The sequence below is a fragment of the Bidens hawaiensis genome, unplaced genomic scaffold, assembly GCF_021521415.1.
Source record: "Bidens hawaiensis isolate Kalapana, Puna unplaced genomic scaffold, B.hawaiensis_p1.1 tig00087393_1, whole genome shotgun sequence".
Taxonomy (NCBI): domain Eukaryota; kingdom Viridiplantae; phylum Streptophyta; class Magnoliopsida; order Asterales; family Asteraceae; genus Bidens; species Bidens hawaiensis.
The window spans coordinates 3144-22614 of NW_027504281.1; the positions used below are offsets into that span (position 1 = coordinate 3144).

Here is a 19471-nt window from a genome sequence, read left to right on the forward strand (position 1 = left end):
GCTGCTGCTTCATGGCGATGTACTGAACCGCGGTGGCGCATGCGTGGTGGCGATGTATCGAACCGCGGTGGCGCATGCGTGATGGCGGTGTATCGAACCGCGGTGGCGCATGCGTGATGGCGGTGTATCGAACCGCGGTGGCGCATGCGTGATGGCGGTGTATCGAACCGCGGTGGCGCATGCGTGATGGCGCGCGCGTGTGCTTGTTGAATATAAGGTATGCTTACACGTTGAAATTTGAACAAGGTTGTAAGGAAATTATTTTTACTTACTCCTTAACAGCCGTCATATTTCAAGTTATTTTGCGATATTTTGAATATGCTGACACGTGCCTTGGCATTTCATTATTCCTCTTTTGCGCGACGTTATCGTGCATTTATTATAGGGAATTATAGGGAACATGCACGGTGGCAGTCTTTTGCACAAAACCCACATAATGGTTTCCGCGGGCGCGCATGCATGGCTGCGGAGTGAGGATCCGCGGGCGCGCGTGCATGGCGGCAGAATGGTGACCCGCTGGCGAACATGCACGGTGGCAGTCTTTTGCGCAAAACCCACATGGTGGTTTCCGCGGTGGTTTCCGCGGGCGCTCACGCATGTCGGCGGAATGGTGACCCGCTGGCGAGCATGCATGGTGGCAGTCTTCTGCACAAAAGCAAAGGCCTGGAGCCGTCTTCCGACCCGCATGGTGGGTTTTTGCGAACGCGCATGCATGGCGGAGGAGTCTTCTGCGCCAAAGGATGGAGTCGTCTTCCCACATGTTTGTTTCCGCGGGAGTGCATGCATGGCTGCGAAGTGAGAATCCGCGATCGCACGTGCATGGCGACGGAAGTCTTGTAATTTTTGGATCTACAATTTGAGAGTTAGATCTGTAATTTTAAACCTAAAATCCAGGTCTGTAATCTAGATCTAGATCTGTAAATCAGATCTAGATAGATCTGAAGCTCGGAGTGGAGAGAATTTAAAACCATCACAGATCCGGAGGCTTGATCATCCGAATCAGGTAGTTTCTTTTTTGGATCTACAAATCTTTTTCAGCTTCATTTTTGCACATATCTGGAAGCCTCTTTTAGATCTATGGATCTTTTTGAGCTTTAATAGAACAAATCTTGAAGCTTCTTTCTGTAAACTTCCAGATCTGGGTTTTTCTTGGGAGAGATCTGAGAACCGAGACGAAAATCGAAGGGTAGTTCGTTGTCGTCCCACGGATGGCGCCAAAATGTCAAAACATGAAATGAATCTGACCTGATCCATGACGATGTTTCCACGGATTTCGAGATGAACGAACCACGTCTTGATCTTCTTCTCCGGTTGCTTGAGATCTGCGATGGCCTTTCGGGGGTGTGGAGGTGACTGCTAAGAAATCTCGGGAATCTTGTTTACAGACACAAAAATGGTTATGGTGGTGGCTCTTATTGAGCATCACCCGTTAATAAGGAGGTGGAGACCTCCTTATATAGAGAGCCTCATGGCCACCATCATGGTACCCCTAATGGGCCTAGCCCAGTTAGGGTTACCTCCACAAAACCCCCTCAGCCCAATAACATTGTATTAGTCCATATAATAAAATAAGCCAAACATAATAAATTTAGGGTCGTAAAACCGGGTTTAGTACCATACCCCTACATCATTATTGTACTTCTGTAGTGCAACCATCAAACAAAAAACGTGTGGGGCCCATGTTGCTTTCTTAAGCTGTGCATGATAAGCACTTCCATCATCCAATAAACATTTGAAAGGTGCATGATAAATCTGCATGCGGACCTAATGGTCATCCAAGCATGTCATATGGCGTGATACAATTTTTTTGCACAATTTACATGTGTTGTTTAGATAAACGTGTTGCATTTGTAGTTTAGGATTTACCTTGGACTTCATGTTATCAAGCTCATCAACAGAGTAGCCTATTATGGTTTCTGCCTCATCATAAAAAAGAGAAATCCAAACTTCATCGCTGGTGTCTGAGAACACACCTGCAATATCAACCAATTAAATATAGACGTCATGACCATGATTAGTAATCGTAAAAAATCAAGCATATGGCAATTAAGTATAAGATAGTAATAATGCATGTAACTATATCAAATCACAACACTGAACGCCGGATGCATAAAAAACAAGTGACAAGATTCCATTACAAAACAATAACAAATTCTATCATGATTACAGCAATAACATGTGCCAAAATGTTCATCAGATGCGTAAACAAAGTGTAACAAGCTTGACGTGTGAACTGATTCTTTCATGGCAATATCGATATAGATGGTAAAACGATTCTTAAATAGGTTTGCCAGATAGCTGATCAGCAAGCAATAACCAATAATGGCCGACAGGGCGGGGGGGGGGGGGGGGGGGGGGGTTGCAAGCCAAGGCCTGCAATTTTATGGTGTCAAAAATTTATATAACCGTACAGAAAATGATTGGATCTTGATCATTTTATAATTATTGGGCCAAAAACCTTTTTTTTTTAATCTATAATCCATTTATTCAAGTTTAAGGTGCCCAAACTAAAATTAAAAACTAAAAAGAATAAAAATCAAATAAAAAATAAAAAGAAATAGAAGCCAATTGAAATTCCTCCTTGGCCCCTTCCTTTTTTGCGAAAGCTGAACAGAACCTGAACGACGACCAGGCCAGCCGACCAGCAGCGCAATATCAACCATTAAATATAGAAACAATGATTAGTAATCGTCAAAATCGTCACAGTTTCACACACCTCAAGTTAGAGTCAGTTTGTGTTTTTTTGCATATTTCACATGAGTAAGCAGAACCAACGTTATCGGTAAGTTTCTTGTTGCATGTTTTGCATGCGCGATAATGCATGGCTTGATCAGTCTTAATGAAACTCATACATGCACGCAGGATGAGATCGATACTGTACCGGTACCGAATATCCCGGTCCCGAAAATTACAAATAGTTTATGGTACTGATTTGGTACCGAATTTCCACAACACAATGTTGCAATCCACTCAATTTACCAAACATTTCTTTGATCAGCCGCATTAATGTATTTACCAAACATTTCTAGTATGTGACTTCTTTAGATTATCTAGTCTTAATGTTTTTATCCTGTAATGTTATTGAATCTGTAGCGATTGTATCGAGTGTCGAAAGAGACAAAGAAGGAGATGGTAACCGGGTTGCTTTGTTTTTGCTGACCGGGTCAGAACAACAGGCATGTTTTGTAAAAAAAATGCATTAGAGAGGACATATTTTGGTTTGAAACAAATGATGCAAGCTATAGCTGGTCACCTAAGATGTGAGTGGACTGCATTTAGTGTTTGTTGGTTTTATGTACCTTTAGTTGGTTGACAGACATGTAACAGATACAAAATATTTAATATATATGCTTCATTCTTTTTGGCTACATGCTTCAAATATTCAATCAAACAATTTGGACAGTTTCAATAGTTCTACAACTAATAATATATGATCAAGTTAGTGGTATTACCGGTGATGAATCGGAGACAGCGGAAACGATGGACAAAGAAATCTGATTGTGTCGAATAAAACCTCCATGATGTATACTTAAGCGACCTCAGTTTTGACCTCAAAAATAAAACATCTGCAATATGCAAATAACGAATCAGTTTTGTCCTTAAAAGTCAACTAAAGGGCAGTTTGACTTTGGACCTTGGCCTGAAGAGCTGTTTGGCTTGAAAAAAGTCAACTGAAACAGGGGAACTGTTGCTGCCATTGCATTAATAGTCTCAGTCAGCTCGCTTAAGAAGTAGAATCACATGCATTGCAAATAATATAATCCATCTCATAATATAATCAATCCATCTCATGAATAAACACACAACACATAAAAATCAAAATAAGCAAACATGCAGAATTCATAAGGATCAATTAGTGCCCCATTATGAAACATATTATTATTTAAAAAAGTTGTATAAACAATCGGTACTCAACCGGTACTCTCGAAAAAAACCGGCACCGGTACCCATTTTCCTGGTCCCGAAAATTACAAATATTTGGTACCGGTACCGAATTCAATCGGTTTGGTACTTTCGGTATCGGGTAGTAGCAAATGCTCGTCCCTACATGCACGCATAGTGTAATATGCAGGCAACAAGACAAATGTCATTGTTAGGCTAACATAATAAGTCATGAATTACTATATAAAAGATTAAGAATTAACAACAGAAGTCATGGCAACAATAACACGGCATAACCAAAACGCATCACCAACATAGCATCATAATAACATGTATATTTAAGAAACTCCCTGTTGAGAAAATTAGGGGGAAAAAAGGAACTGTTTCAACTATCCAAACTAAGTATGCATTAAGAATAATCTTTGAGACTTTTTCGATCTGCTCAACCGAGTTGTTTTGTTTACTTTGTAGCTTAACCTTTTTCTTTGTCTTATATCTTTTACCCATATGACCCGTTAAGAGGCAGAACATAAAATTCTCAATTACTTTTATACTTATGAGCTTATATATAAATTCTCAATATCATCAAATTCATAATTATTTAATGTGTATGGTTTTAATATGACAACTATGAGCATAAAAGAGTACATAGTTTACTTCTGAAAGTCAAATGATTTCGGTTTTAATTACACATTAGACAAGAAATACTTCTGTATTTGTTAACAAATAGCAACACGACGCAACTACAAAAAAATGTATTAATAAAGGTTCGTTTTCGGGATCATAAAGATAAAATCGAAAACGACGTTTGACTTATATAGAGTTGACCGAAAGTGCCATATTACTGCTCATTAGTATTATTATTACCTAAGGCACTCTACTCTTTTTGGCGGCTTACAGGCATTGGATCACCCTTTGTCTCTCCGCTTCTGAATTCACAAGGAAACCATCAATATGTCTTGTAACGTATTCCTTCTAAAGTGAAATAAGATATTTAAAAGTCAACAAAACGGTCAAACTTGTATCAAAACTGAAAGAAAAAAAATATCAAACTTTGTAAGTTGCTAACCCGGTAAGCATCTGGCTTTTCAGCGTCACATAACTTCTAATTGTCCCAAGAAACCCCAAATTTCGTGTTGGGTCTGAAAAAAACCATCAGCCCTGCGTGTTTGACCCACAGTAAAAATCAATCGGTAACTCATCATAGCAGCCTAATTAAGTATATCTTTAGTAAATTTGAAAACAATCATCAAATTAAAACAATAGCATACAAAAGAATTCAATAATTTAAGAGTACATTTGATTGAAATAAAGAAAACAAAAATAAGTTCTCTAGTCACAGAGAAACATAATGGACTGAGCAAGGTTTTAACATTCAACAAATTAGTAACAGTTAATAGTGGAACACTGCAAACATCGGTCATAGTTATAGCAGAGGTTTTGGTAACAGTTAATGAAGAATCATGCAAATTGACCATACATAATACAAAGGAAGAGTATATATAACATACCTCGCCAAGAGTCTGGCGATGAAGAATTCCGTGTTTCTATTTTTATAGCAATTAGAATGATTCGTCTTTCAAATATTACATACAAACTGACATCCATTGAAACGTAGCTGTACCTAAATTGTTGAATTGATTGATTGTTAAAAGGGTGGCTATTGAAGGCTGTAATGGATAACATATACATCCCAATTCGTTGGGGAGGTTGTTGGTTATCGAAGGTATGAGTGGAGGAATGGATCAAATACAAATTAAATATATATTATAATGTAAATAATATAATATTTATTACTCGTATATGACTATGACTGTTACCAGATGCACAACACCGGGTTGTTTCTCAAACCGGTTTTGACTTATGATTTGGCTCAACAAAAGTTAAAACCGGATATAATTTTAACGGACGGGATTCAAACTCAGTTTCAGCCATGCCGAATCTCAAGTTGGAACCGGTTTCAAGTTTTTGTCAAACCGGTTCCTAATCAATTCATCTTCTAGGTTAACTGATATGGCACGTTGTGTTTGGGGTAGATACATAGCTGATGTGGATTCGGATCGGATTCGGATATGCATTCGTTTAATCTGAATAAAAAAAACATGTTTTTAGTAGTACTTTTCGGTTTGGTATATTTATTAGACTATTCTTTGAAGTTTGAACTTTAAATCCGTGCTCAAAAGTAATTCGTATTTTCCCGTTTGTATGTTCATTGTGATTTTAAACTATTAGTAAATTTTTTTAGGTTTCTTTCGTATTCGTCGGATATTATCCAAAACCGGATCCTAAAACTTTCAAATCACAATAACCCGAACCGAATAAACCGGAACCCACCAAAACACTAATCTTCTTTCTTTCATTTCGTTTTCCCAATGAAACCCAATTAACTCTTATTTCTTCTTCTCATCTGAAGAAACAAACAATGAGCACTCATTCGCTCATCAATCGTTACACTCATCATCTCACCGATTAATAATTATAATTACAATCGGTATAGATTCTGTTGCTTGTTTTCATTAATCGATTTGTTAATATTAATTATTGTTGTAATTTGAAGTAGTAGGTTTATTATCTGAATCTGTATGTATGTTCAGGATCTATTAGTTTTCATTTTCTAGGTTTATTTATTTAATAATTTTAAGCTTAGATAATGATAATAATAATAATAATAATAATAGAACTTTAAATAAACTTGCTGTATGACAAATTAGGGCAAATATTTTTTATATTATAATAAAAGGATTCAATTACAATAGAGAGGCACGTAAGGGGGCGACAAGCTGGACGACATGGACAAGCCTTTGTTCGCGTTCGTTTGTTAAACGATAATATACACTCATTTGTTAATTATTGTTGTAATTAGAAGTAGGTTTTATTATATTATCTTGATATCTGAATGTTTACGATCTATTAAATTTTCATTTCTAGGTTATTATTGTTATTATTATTATTATTATTAAATTTTCGTTCCGTTAATATACACTCATTTATGCAATTTGCTGAAGAATTAATCTATTTGATGAAGTTATTACTTGAAGTTTTAGATGCTAATAGAAGTTTAAATTAGGGCAAATTATAGGCATGTAAACGAACCGAGTCGAACGAACATGGACAAGACTTTGTTCGCGTTCATTTGTTTAACAATAGTATTCTCTCATTTGTTAGTTATTGTTGTAATTAGAAGTAGGTTTTATTATCTGAATATCTGAGTGTTTAGGATCTATTAATTTTTCATTTCTAGGTTATTATTATTATTTAATTTTTGTTCCGTTAATTTCATTTCTAGGTTATTATTATTATTATTTTATTATTTAATTTTTGTTCCGTTAATTTCATTTCTAGGTTATTATTATTATTTTATTATTATTATTATTATTATTATTATTTAATTTTTTCCGTTAATATACACTCATTTATGCAATTTGATGGAGAATTAATCGATTTGATGAAGTTAGTTATTGCTTGAAGTTTTAGATGCTAATAGAAGTTTAAATTAACATTCTGTATGACAGATTTTAGGTTTTTTTTTAATGATAAATGTATGAGCTTTGAGAGCATTGGTAAAGTCATTATTATTAGTTTGTTGCTCATGTGTAATTGATTCAATTTGAATAGCTTTGACCTTTGACTAGGCCTGTAAACAAAGTAGCATTTGTTCGTGTTTGTTTGCTTGTTTAACTTTAAACAAACACGAACAGTTAATTGAACTAATGTCTGTGTTCATGTTCATTTGTTTAAAAAATGAACATGTTCGTGTTCATTTGTGTTCTTTTATTAAAAACCTAAAAACACAGTTTACGAGCATAAATGAACAAGTATAAACACAACATATATGAACAAATTTGATTTTCACTCATGTACTGAACTCAAAACACGTATTTTAATCATTTGGTATTTTGCTATCTTTTTTTCTATTATTAGATATGGGAAACTGATATGAGAATGTTGTGTAAGTAGGTTTGATTCATGTTTAATTTGTAAAAATGAAACCGTTGGCAGATTATTTTAAGTTTCTAAAGTAAGATATATTTCTATGATAACAATCAGGCTGCGATAAGTCGCGCATCGTATGATGTTCTATTAATTAAAATGTTGCTAAGTATGCTGATATATTAACTCTGCATTGATGATGCATAAATCTCAGGAACGCAATCTTATTTATTCTTTCGTGCCGTCTATGCATCAAGTAAGAGTGAAGAACTGTGGGGGCGATACCTTGTGAATTGGCAAGTACTCTTTTGTAATTACCAACTTGGTCAATTTCATATATTGACCGGATGCAAGGTCAAAGGAGCATCTTTGATCCTTTCCCAGAGACCGTGGACCTAAACCAGGGGTCAAACTCCAATAATAACAGTATGGATGAAACTGATGATTGGAATAATATGATCTCTCCGATGGAAAGACGGTTGTTAAATAATGATCTTTCTAACGAGTTAAATTTCAGCTGTGTGAATACAAACCGTCCTAATAATTTTCAAAGTTTTAGAAGCTGGGATGCGGGTGAATCTAGCTCTAGCTCTAGAGCAAGTTTACATGATCGTGCTTCTAATGATGGTCAAAACTGGTCAAACACAGCCGCTTATGCGTCAAGATTAGAACATCAACAACGTCATGAATCATCAACAAGTCATCAGGGTAATATGCAAAGTTCGGTTTCTAATCATAATCCTACGAATGTAAATTTAAACATGGGATACGAGAGTACTAGCGATGATGACGGTACCCCGGGCCATCGGATTATGGGCCTGGCTCATCTTTGGGTAATTGGGGTTTATCTTGTAAAAGAAAAACCCTAGAAGGTACTTCTACTCAGTCCCTCATGGGTGGCTCTTCGGGTTCGGGTTGCTTTCCGGAATCTTATAGAAGCTTAAATATATCTCCGAATCATGTCAACCCTGTGCACATGAACCGCCATGAAATACCAAACACAAGAACTGGAGTCTCAGAAAGATCGCAAACACCGCCACCTTTTAGCATTCGGAGCTCGCTTCTAAATCTTAATAATAGCGATAATGCATCATTAAGCGGTAACCCTAGTAGGCGTTCAAATATAAATTCATCTCATCAATCATTAAACAGACAAATTTTGCTTAATGAGTTTTTGGACCATTCTCGAGGGCAAACCGGTAATTTGTCGAACCAGCAACCACCATTAGTGCACGCTCCTGATTTTTCAAGAAATACACATTATTTTCCTTGGGGTAATAGTAATAATAATAATATTGGTTCAAGAAGCGGGAGTTCATCGGGCTTGTTAAGAAACAATGTGCAATATCATAATTTTGTTCCGCCATCCGAAAGTAGGAATTTGGTTCAAGATCCTACTAATTGGAGCTTAGCTACAGGAAGTGGCGGTGGTGGTGCATCGTCATCTAGTTCCAGAAATGTCGGTGGTAATGGTGGATCTCGGTCCTTTAGTGGCTTATGGGCACCTCAGCTTAATAGCCATACACCGCCAAATCAGCAAAGACCATCTGAGTTGCCTCCTTGGACTCTGTTTCCATCTGCTGAGGTGGAGTCGGGAGCGCAAAGAGGTCATACTTCGTTTCCTGCTGGTTTGTCTTCATCGGATGATAATCGTATTTCGTCTGGAGTTTCTGGTCGGAGACATCATTATCAACCTTTTTCAAGGGCTGCATTGTTGATGGAGGTACCTGGCGATGATTGGCGGGCTTTAGCTGCTGATATTGAGGGAAGACAAAGGCTGGTATCTGAGGTTTGTGCTTATTGTTATTCTTTTTGCAAAATAGGATAACATATGATCATATGGAAAATGTATGTGGAAGTCAGTTAACTATTCAAATTCTTTCATCAAGGCTACCCACATATTGAAACTACTTTATAGGTCACTTTTGTTTATACCAAAATCAAAGCTAAAAACATATTGAGATATTAAGATAACAAACGTATAAGTTTTTTACATTGAATTGTTGCTTAGTGATTGTTCAAACAATGGTATGATTGTCTTTTAAAAAAAATTAAGGGTAATTTTATCATTAGACATTTTTTTGCCATATTTTGTATTAGCTAAACTTGATAGATACTAGGGTGGCTTAGAAAGTAGTTTGAGTACATGGGTGGCTTCGGCATACAATATCACACATCATATGGATTATGGAGATTAAGCTTATGTAAATCCACAATGATGGTAATGAGATAATATGTTATGAATCATTGAAACATAAATTTTGATGTTGAAACACTAAAAGTGTAAATTAACACTTCTCATGGTATCAAATATCTTGACTTGAGCTTGTATTAATAATTACAGAACTAAAAATTATAAAGGAGTCAAGGACCAAAGACTTGTTGTGTACTCGGAGACCACAAAGACCCAAGTTCCAAACCGCAATCAAGACCCGTAAAATCGGTCAACTTAGGCGGAATAGTAGCTACAAAGTAGGAAGTAGCGTTAGCGCATTGTTAGCCCTTCACGCCTGCATGCATTCCATATTTTCCTCCATGTTCCAGTTAAAGTTCATTTAAAATAGATTAGACTAGGATTTGCGTTTTATATATTTGTATTTCGTTGAATGAAGGATAGGAATGAAATTATGAAACGAGTCTAATTATCCCTCTATAATTCTTATTTGGTTTTTGTCTATCTTCTTTGGCCAACGACTAAACCGTAGGAAACGGTTTACTCGTTGACCAAATAAATATGATGAAAGCCATATTAGAATAGTAGAGAGAACATAGACTAATTTTATCAATTTTCATTCATATCCTTCATTCAACGAAATACAAATATATAAAATGCAAGTCCTAGTCTAACTTATTTTAAATGCACTTCAATTCGAACATGGAGGAAAATATGGAATGCATGCAGTTGTAAAGGACTACCAATCCACTAACTTTACTTCCTTCGTTGTAGCTACTATTCCACCGAAGTCGATCGGGTATCCAGGTCTTGATTGCGGTTCGGATCTTGGGTCTTTGTGGTCTCCGGGTACACAACAAAATACCTAATCGAACAGCGGAACATTGAAGCCGCAACAAAATACCTAATTTATGTATCTTTTTGGTTTGTTGCAACTGCTTCAAGCACTTACTTTCTTTATACACAAAATTCTTTATATATAGTTTGCTATAGCTAAAATTTGAAAATTCAGAGAGATTTTCATGCAGCCTTAGGATGGTGTATGGAACAGATGGAAAGCAGCCTTAGGATGGTGTAGATGGAAAGCAGCCACAGGTATATTGTGCGACAAGAGTTTTCCGATTAAACTAAAGGGAAAATTCTATAGGGTGGCAGTTAGACCTGCAATGCTATTTGGAACAGATTGTTGGGCCATCAAGAAGGCACAAGTGCGGAAGATGGAGGTAGCAGAAATGAGAATGCTACGTTGGATGTGTGGGCACACAAGGCTAGACCGAATAAGAAACGTTGAGTTTCACGAGAGATTAGGGGTGGCGAACATAGCAGACAAGATAAGAGAGTGGAGATTGAGATGGTTTGGACATGTAAAGAGAAGACAGACGACGAATCCTGTTAGATCCGTAGAAAACATTACTATAGATGGGAGGAGGGGTAGAGGACGACCGAAATTGACTTGGGATGAGAGGATTAGGCATGATTTGATAGACCTAAACCTCTCCGAGGACATGGTTGAGGATAGGAATTCGTGGAGAAGTAGAATTAAAGTTAAGGATTTTTAGAGAGAATTGAATACCTTAGGGCTTAGACTTAACTTATTTAGGTCACATACCATAATGGTATTTCCCTTACATATATTATTATTATTATTATAATTATTATTAGCTTTTATATAGCTGTTAAACTGTGATCTTATTATTAATATTATTATAATTAGTAGTAGTTTTTATATAACTGTTAAACTTTGATTTCCTTTATTTTGCTTCATACACATGTACTTAGAGCCGAGGGTCTCTCTGGAAACCACCTCTTTATTCCTTTGGATAGAGGTACGGTGTGCCTACATCCCACCCTCCCTAGACCCTACTTATAGCTTTGCTGTTGGTGGGATTTTACTGGGCATGATTGATTGATTGATTGATTTTCATGCAGCCTTAAAAGGTCAGTCACTTTGCTATTTAAGGTATACATGTGCATGCTTCTAGTTAACATCTAGTCTTGATTATTAAATCTCAATACATACAGACTTCTATTTCCAAATTTTTAAAGCATGATTTGAACCAGTAAGGGTGTAAATGAGCTGAACCTGAGCTTGGTTTGGATTCGGGCTTAGCTTATTTTGTTATCTACTAATTGTGTGTATATATATGTTTTATAATTATTCTTTAAATTTTTTATCATAGTAATATATATAATATTTTTTATGTAATTGTAGCTGATATTAAATTATATAAATATAATCTTATATTTACGAGTAATAGGGTAAGCTCGAGGTATGAATCTCGGGCTGTGGCTCTGCTTGATATGAGCTTCTAGCGAGCTGGTCTCGAGTAGCTCACGAGTGGCTTGGCTTGTTTACACACCTAGTCATTAGGGCACTCTTATATATGCACATGCATTGTTAAAACTTGGATGTGAATGTGAGCTTACAGAAAGAAGGGGAAGTCGGTGATTTAGGTAGAATGCATTGATGTCACAGGTACATTTAGCCCAAAAATAAATTTACACCCACGTGACCGCTTGTTACTTATGTAGCTATCGTATGAAATTGTTGTGCAACATTTTAATTCAAATTCATTGCTTTGTATCTGAATAGACAAAAACAATGTTTGGGTGAAGGAAGTTAAACATAGAAAAAGTAGTTTGTAGCAGGAGTCCTAAACTTTTCAAATTGCATTTGATGAGCAAACTGTAGAACAGTAGAAGTATACTTTTTGAAGATTTGGATAATGTTAGGGTGTGAAACAATTCACTTATAATTAGATATACGAAATTTGGAATATTTGGAACTTATACTTATACACCCCTCTGCACTCCTATTCTTGGAACATTTCATCAACACAGCAACATTTACCTTTTTTGGAAAAAAATAAGGTTAAAGTTGTCTATTGATACCAATGGTTTGGGCACTTCAACTACTTTATTTCTACTGCTCAAATTGTCAAAAGTTTAGGTTAAACTATTTTTAGTTCGAAGATTGCCATTTAGTTTGAGCTATTTCATCTCTGGATTTAATATCTTTATTCATATCCATAACCTGCATGACTTCTACATACAAAACACACAATTATTATTTTTATATTTTCTCATTTAGTACTCTGTATGTTCTCTTTGAAGCTCACCAAATTCATTAACTTCTTTTTTGGCCATGTTACAGATTCGACAAGTGTTAAATGCAATGCGAAGGGGCGAAAATTTACGAGCTGAGGTTTGGTTTTGTTCTCCATATTTCTCTTAATATTTCTGCTTAACAATTAAACACATTTATCATTCTATATATTTTCTCCCCATCTTGCAAAAAGAATCAGCCTTACAAATTTTTTCCACCAGGGAATAGAATAATCTCTGAAAACGAGTTTAAATAAGGGAACCGAATGTGGATCACATAATCGACTATGAATGTCAACGAACACGTAGATTTTATAATATTTTTCACAGCCATAGTTTACATGATGAACAAATCATGCACAATGGTATAAAATCATAGATTTATTTGGATATAGGTTTAACAGAAAATTTACTATATATGACAGGATTATATGCTATTCGATCCATTCATCAACGGGGTTGCCGAGCTGCATGACAGGCACAGAGACATGAGGCTAGATGTTGATAATATGTCATACGAGGTGAAAATGGGCTTGTTATTAAATTATCCCTATTGTTGACCATACTATATGAAATTTGTAATGTTGTTGCAGGAACTGCTAGCATTGGAAGAACGCATAGGAGATGTGAACACCGGGCTAAGTGAAGAAGTTATTTTAAAGTCAATGAAACAAAGAAAACACATGACATTTATGGCAGTTTCACCTCCAAATTTAGAGCCCTGCTGCATATGTCAGGTGAGAATAAGATTTATTTCAAGATTTTTTTTATATTGGGCTGATTACATGATTACCCTTTTAAACACTGTTGGGTTCGTAGGCCTTGTTGGCCCGGTTTATTATATGAAGTCAAAAGAGGAGACGGGTGTGGGCGGTCGGGCCCAAGCCCGGCCCGGTTTAGATTTCTTGCATAATAATTTACTAACCCTAGTTCAGTCTCTATATAAACAACATTATGTACTTGTAATATTTGGTCACTCAATAAAGATATACCTAGTTGCCACCCGTGGACGTAGGTCAGTTTAGACCGAACCACGTTAAATCCTCGTGTTCGTTTATTGCTTTCGTGTCGTGTTCAGTTTCGTGTGTGCGTTTAATCCTAACAAGTGGTATCTAGAGCTTAGGTTCGGATCACGCGAAGAACACGTTGAACCAGCCGAGTCGCCGCCAAACCATCCAGCCGCCGCCACCCTACTGCGCTAGGGTTCCGCCGCCGCTGCTCCGCTGCTACAGTTCCACCGCCGCTGCTACAGTACCGCTGCCGCTGCTACAGTACCGCCGCCGCTACAGTACGCCGCCGCTACAGTACCGCCGCCGCCGCTACAGTTCCGCCGCCGCTGATTAGGGTTCCGCAGCTGCTAGTTCGTTTTTTCTGATCAGCTCCGGTGAAGCATAGTACGAGACATGAAAGTTTGAATCAAGATCCTATTTTTGTTGAAAAACAGTTGTCAAGTCAGAAGAAGCGTTAAAGAAACGGATAACCAGTTGCCAACCGCGTTTGTCAGATTTTATCGTTTCAGTTTAAAATTTCAGTTTCTGATTTACAGTTCGTATTTCCGCTGCGGTTTAAATAGGTTGATTTTTAACAGAGTTCAGTAGAACAGTCGTTAAGTTCAGGCTCGTGTTGCTGTGTCTGTCTCTGTTTTTTATCCAGTTTTTCGTTTTAGTCATTGTTATGGCAGAAGACGGAAAGTTTTCGATACAGAAGTTTGACGGACAGAAGTTTGGTTGGTGGAAGATGCAGATTGAGGCACTACTTTGTCAGAAAGACTTGGATGTAGTGTTCGAGGATGAAAAACCAGAAAAGTTGTCAGAAGCAGATTGGAAGAAGTTAGACAAGAAAGCTAGGGCTTGTATTACATTGTCGTTGTCGGAAGATGTGGCGTTTAACGTCATGAAAGAAACCACAGCCCGTGGTATGATGGACGCACTATCCAACATGTATGAGAAGCCTTCGGCAGCGAATAAGGTCTATCTTATCCGAGAGCTAGTGACAACAAGAATGAAAGAGGGTGGGTCAGTTACAACTCATATCAATAATCTTAATTCGATCTTGTCCCGCTTAGTGTCAGTTGACATTAAGTTTGATGATGAAGTTCAAGGCCTCTTGATATTATCCTCTTTGCCCGACAGTTGGTCGCAAACAGTGACTGCAGTTTGTAGTTCGTCTACAAATATTACTTTCGATGGGATTCGAGATCTGATTCTGGGAGAAGATTCAAGACGCAGAAGTTCAGGTGAATCATCAGGCAATATGCTAGTCACAGAAGGTAGAGGTAGGGGAAAACAGCGAGGCAGTGGGAGCAGGAAGAGGAGTCAGTCTAAGACTCGTAAGGATATTGAATGTTGGGGTTGTAAAGAGAAAGGACACTTCAGGAATCAGTGTCCGAATGGTAAGAAAGAGGTGAACGTTACAGAAGACGACACAGATGACGGGGTCAGTAGTGATGAGGCTTTGGTTTGTAGTGTTGAGAGTAGCGTTGATGCTTGGGTGATGGATTCTGGTGCATCGTTTCATGCCACTCACTGTAGTGAAACGATGAAGAATCTTAAATTTGGGGATTTTGGAAAGGTTCGACTAGCGAATGATGATATTTTAGAGGTTACGGGTATGGGAGACGTTGATTTGATAACTTCAGCCGGTACTTCTTGGACTTTGAAAGACGTGAGGGTTATTCCAAGTTTGAAGAAACATTTGATTTCAGTTGGGCAGTTGGATGACCAGGGGCACGATGTTAAGTTCGGGAATGGGCAGTGGAAAGTAGTCAAAGGGAATCTCGTGGTTGCTCGTGGCAAGAAAATGGGTTCGTTGTATATGGTCGATATGTCACCGAAAGGAGTGGATCCAGTTTTGGTGAAAGACAAAGTCCGGTTCACAGAATCTCGTGGGCAGAAGAAGGTTCGTTTTGCAAGTAACAAACCCAGAGCCAAAGTGAAGATTATGATGATATTTTAGAGGTTACGGGTATGGGAGACGTTGATTTGATAACTTCAGCCGGTACTTCTTGGACTTTGAAAGACGTGAGGGTTATTCCAAGTTTGAAGAAACATTTGATTTCAGTTGGGCAGTTGGATGACCAGGGGCACGATGTTAAGTTCGGGAATGGGCAGTGGAAAGTAGTCAAAGGGAATCTCGTGGTTGCTCGTGGCAAGAAAATGGGTTCGTTGTATATGGTCGATATGTCACCGAAAGGAGTGGATCCAGTTTTGGTGAAAGACAAAGTCCGGTTCACAGAATCTCGTGGGCAGAAGAAGGTTCGTTTTGCAAGTAACAAACCCAGAGCCAAAGTGAAGATTATGATGATATTTTAGAGGTTACGGGTATGGGAGACGTTGATTTGATAACTTCAGCCGGTACTTCTTGGACTTTGAAAGACGTGAGGGTTATTCCAAGTTTGAAGAAACATTTGATTTCAGTTGGGCAGTTGGATGACCAGGGGCACGATGTTAAGTTCGGGAATGGGCAGTGGAAAGTAGTCAAAGGGAATCTCGTGGTTGCTCGTGGCAAGAAAATGGGTTCGTTGTATATGGTCGATATGTCACCGAAAGGAGTGGATCCAGTTTTGGTGAAAGACAAAGTCCGGTTCACAGAATCTCGTGGGCAGAAGAAGGTTCGTTTTGCAAGTAACAAACCCAGAGCCAAAGTGAAGATTCAGGATGAACGAGCTAGGAAGGTTAAATCAGTTGGGGGACATCGTGACAGTGGGAGCACAGGTCGTGTTTCAGTTACAGTTCCAGGTCGACAGTGGATTAAGAAAACCAGTATTCCAGCTGTAAAAGTCTCTCCAATGAATTACTTGCTGAATATGGAGAGTGTTTGTTCTCAGGTTATCTCAGGATCCGGTAGTTCGTTACAGTGGGAGCCGGTAGGGACAGAGAACGGGTCAGGGGCAGTTTCAGCCATGACTGACGTGTTGGAGCTCCGGGGAGCTTCAACGGGCCTTCAGGTTAATTGATGAGAAGGCGGTGGCAACTAGAAGAAGTTTAATGTTCAGATTACAGAAGTACAATCAGGAGTGCAGACGAGAGTACTCAAGGCCTCCGAGTGGGAGATTGTTGGGTTCGTAGGCCTTGTTGGCCCGGTTTATTATATGAAGTCAAAAGAGGAGACGGGTGTGGGCGGTCGGGCCCAAGCCCGGCCCGGTTTAGATTTCTTGCATAATAATTTACTAACCCTAGTTCAGTCTCTATATAAACAACATTATGTACTTGTAATATTTGGTCACTCAATAAAGATATACCTAGTTGCCACCCGTGGACGTAGGTCAGTTTAGACCGAACCACGTTAAATCCTCGTGTTCGTTTATTGCTTTCGTGTCGTGTTCAGTTTCGTGTGTGCGTTTAATCCTAACAAACACTAGTATATGCTACCTTTCAACTTTAATCTGATTTCCGTTTTTGGGTAAATTAACCTTTTTTGCGCTAAAATGAAGCATAGGTAATAATATCTACACCCTCCAACGTAACACTAAAATTCAGTGTTCTTTCCTCGTGTCTTTTAGCGTTTACATCATTGTTTGTAGGGTTGTAAACGAGGCGAAAGCATGTCCGTGCTTGTTTGTGCTCATTTACATAACTAAACATAGATGAACAAACATAACAGGACAAAATTAGTTAAAAAGTAATGTGTAAAATAGAACAATGTGCCAAGCCTAAAAAGTTATTAAAACTAGGCTAAATTGTAATGGGTCAAAAAAATTCCAATGGATACGTTAACGAACTAGCTTAAAAAACGTAAACTAACAAACATAAATTAACGAGCATAAACAGATTTAAAGAGCAAATGTAAACAAACATTCACAAACATAAATGAACAAAGGAGACATGTGTTCATGTTCTTTCGTTTAACTAAACGAACATAACTTTTTGTTCATGTTCACTTGTTTATTAAACAAACAAACATGAACAAACTTCCCTCATAATGGTTCACGAAATGTTCACTGAACGCTTTGGTTTGTTTGCAGGCCTAATTGTTTCATATAAACTTAATAGTATAAACATTATTATAGACATCAAAATCTTTAAAATGAATCTAAAATGATTAAATAAGATATATGTTTTGGACCAAGGTTTTTCACTGAACGCTTTGGTTTGTTTGCAGGCCTAATTGTTTCATATAAACTTAATAGTATAAACATTATTATAGACATCAAAATCTTTAAAATGAATCTAAAATGATTAAATAAGATATATGTTTTGGACCAAGGTTTGTGAAAAAGATTATTTTCTTGAAATTACACAAATATTCACTATCAAATTCCAATTTTGAATATTGTTTATTTTGTAACTCAACTAATTTTGGGATGTGGTCATGCGACATCCCCAATTTTGAAACAAGTTTCTACATGTGTTCTTAATTAGGCGCGTAAACGAACCGAACGAGCATGAGCACTTAATCGAACAAATATTTGGTGTTCATGTTCGTTTTTTTTAAATGAACATGTTCGTATTCGTTTATGTTCGTTTATTTAAACATAATTGAACAAAGATAACAAACATATTTGACCATATCATGAACATAAATGAACACAAAGAAACATAAACGAACATATATGAACAAACATATACGAACGTTCACGAACATAAATGAACGAACAAAACATGTGTTCATGTTCGCTTGTTAATTAAATAAACGAACTTCCCGTCGAATGGTCCACGAACAGTTCACCGAACGTTCGGGCTCGTTTACATGCCTATTGTATTTATTTTTTGTTTTTCAGGAAGAATATGACACCGGTGACAACATTGGTAGCTTGGATTGTGGACATGATTTCCACACAAATTGCATCAAACAATGGTTGGCGCAAAAAAACATTTGTCCCATTTGCAAGATGACCGGTTTGGCTCCTTAAACCCCCCCCCCCCCCCCCCCCCAAAAAAAAAATATTGAAAGGAAGAAAAATATTTAAAATCTACCAAAAAAGATGTTGCATTTGAATTGAGCCTTATGCTTTGGCTAGTAGACATTTTGTTGTAGCTTTTTACATGTCCTTTTGCACCCCTCTTTTGTGTTGTGACTTTTAATAAAAGAGGGGGTGAAATTTGGTCATAAAGAGATTTGATGTTTTAATTGAAAAATCAAAAGTATTTGTTGACTTTTTTTTTAAATATCTCAAGTTATGTTTTAATTTGGTTTCTTGATTGTATATAGTAATAGTAATTGTATGGGATTATGTATGTGGATGTAATTGTATTCTTAACTATTTTGTTGAGACCGTTCATGTTGCCTTATGGACTTCTCTTAAATGTTTCTCAATGCTTGTATCAAATTTAGTATGCCTAGCAAAATGGGCGCCGAATGGGTCGGGTAACAAAGGAGTTTTAGGTGAAAATGGCCTCTAAATGAACCGAATGTTCAGTGAACTGTTCATTAATCGTTCGA

The 19471-nt window shown here is 37.3% G+C and overlaps 1 pseudogene across 1 annotated transcript; it reads left to right on the top strand.

Annotated features, from left to right (window-relative positions):
- Window positions 1-8031: 8031 nt before the first annotated feature.
- Window positions 8032-19259, top strand: LOC143607828 (E3 ubiquitin-protein ligase MBR2-like; annotated as a pseudogene). The gene is made up of 5 exons (XR_013149063.1): window positions 8032-9601; window positions 13140-13190; window positions 13516-13611; window positions 13684-13827; window positions 18810-19259. The product of XR_013149063.1 is annotated as an E3 ubiquitin-protein ligase MBR2-like (transcript).
- The last annotated feature ends 212 nt before the right edge of the window (window positions 19260-19471 follow it).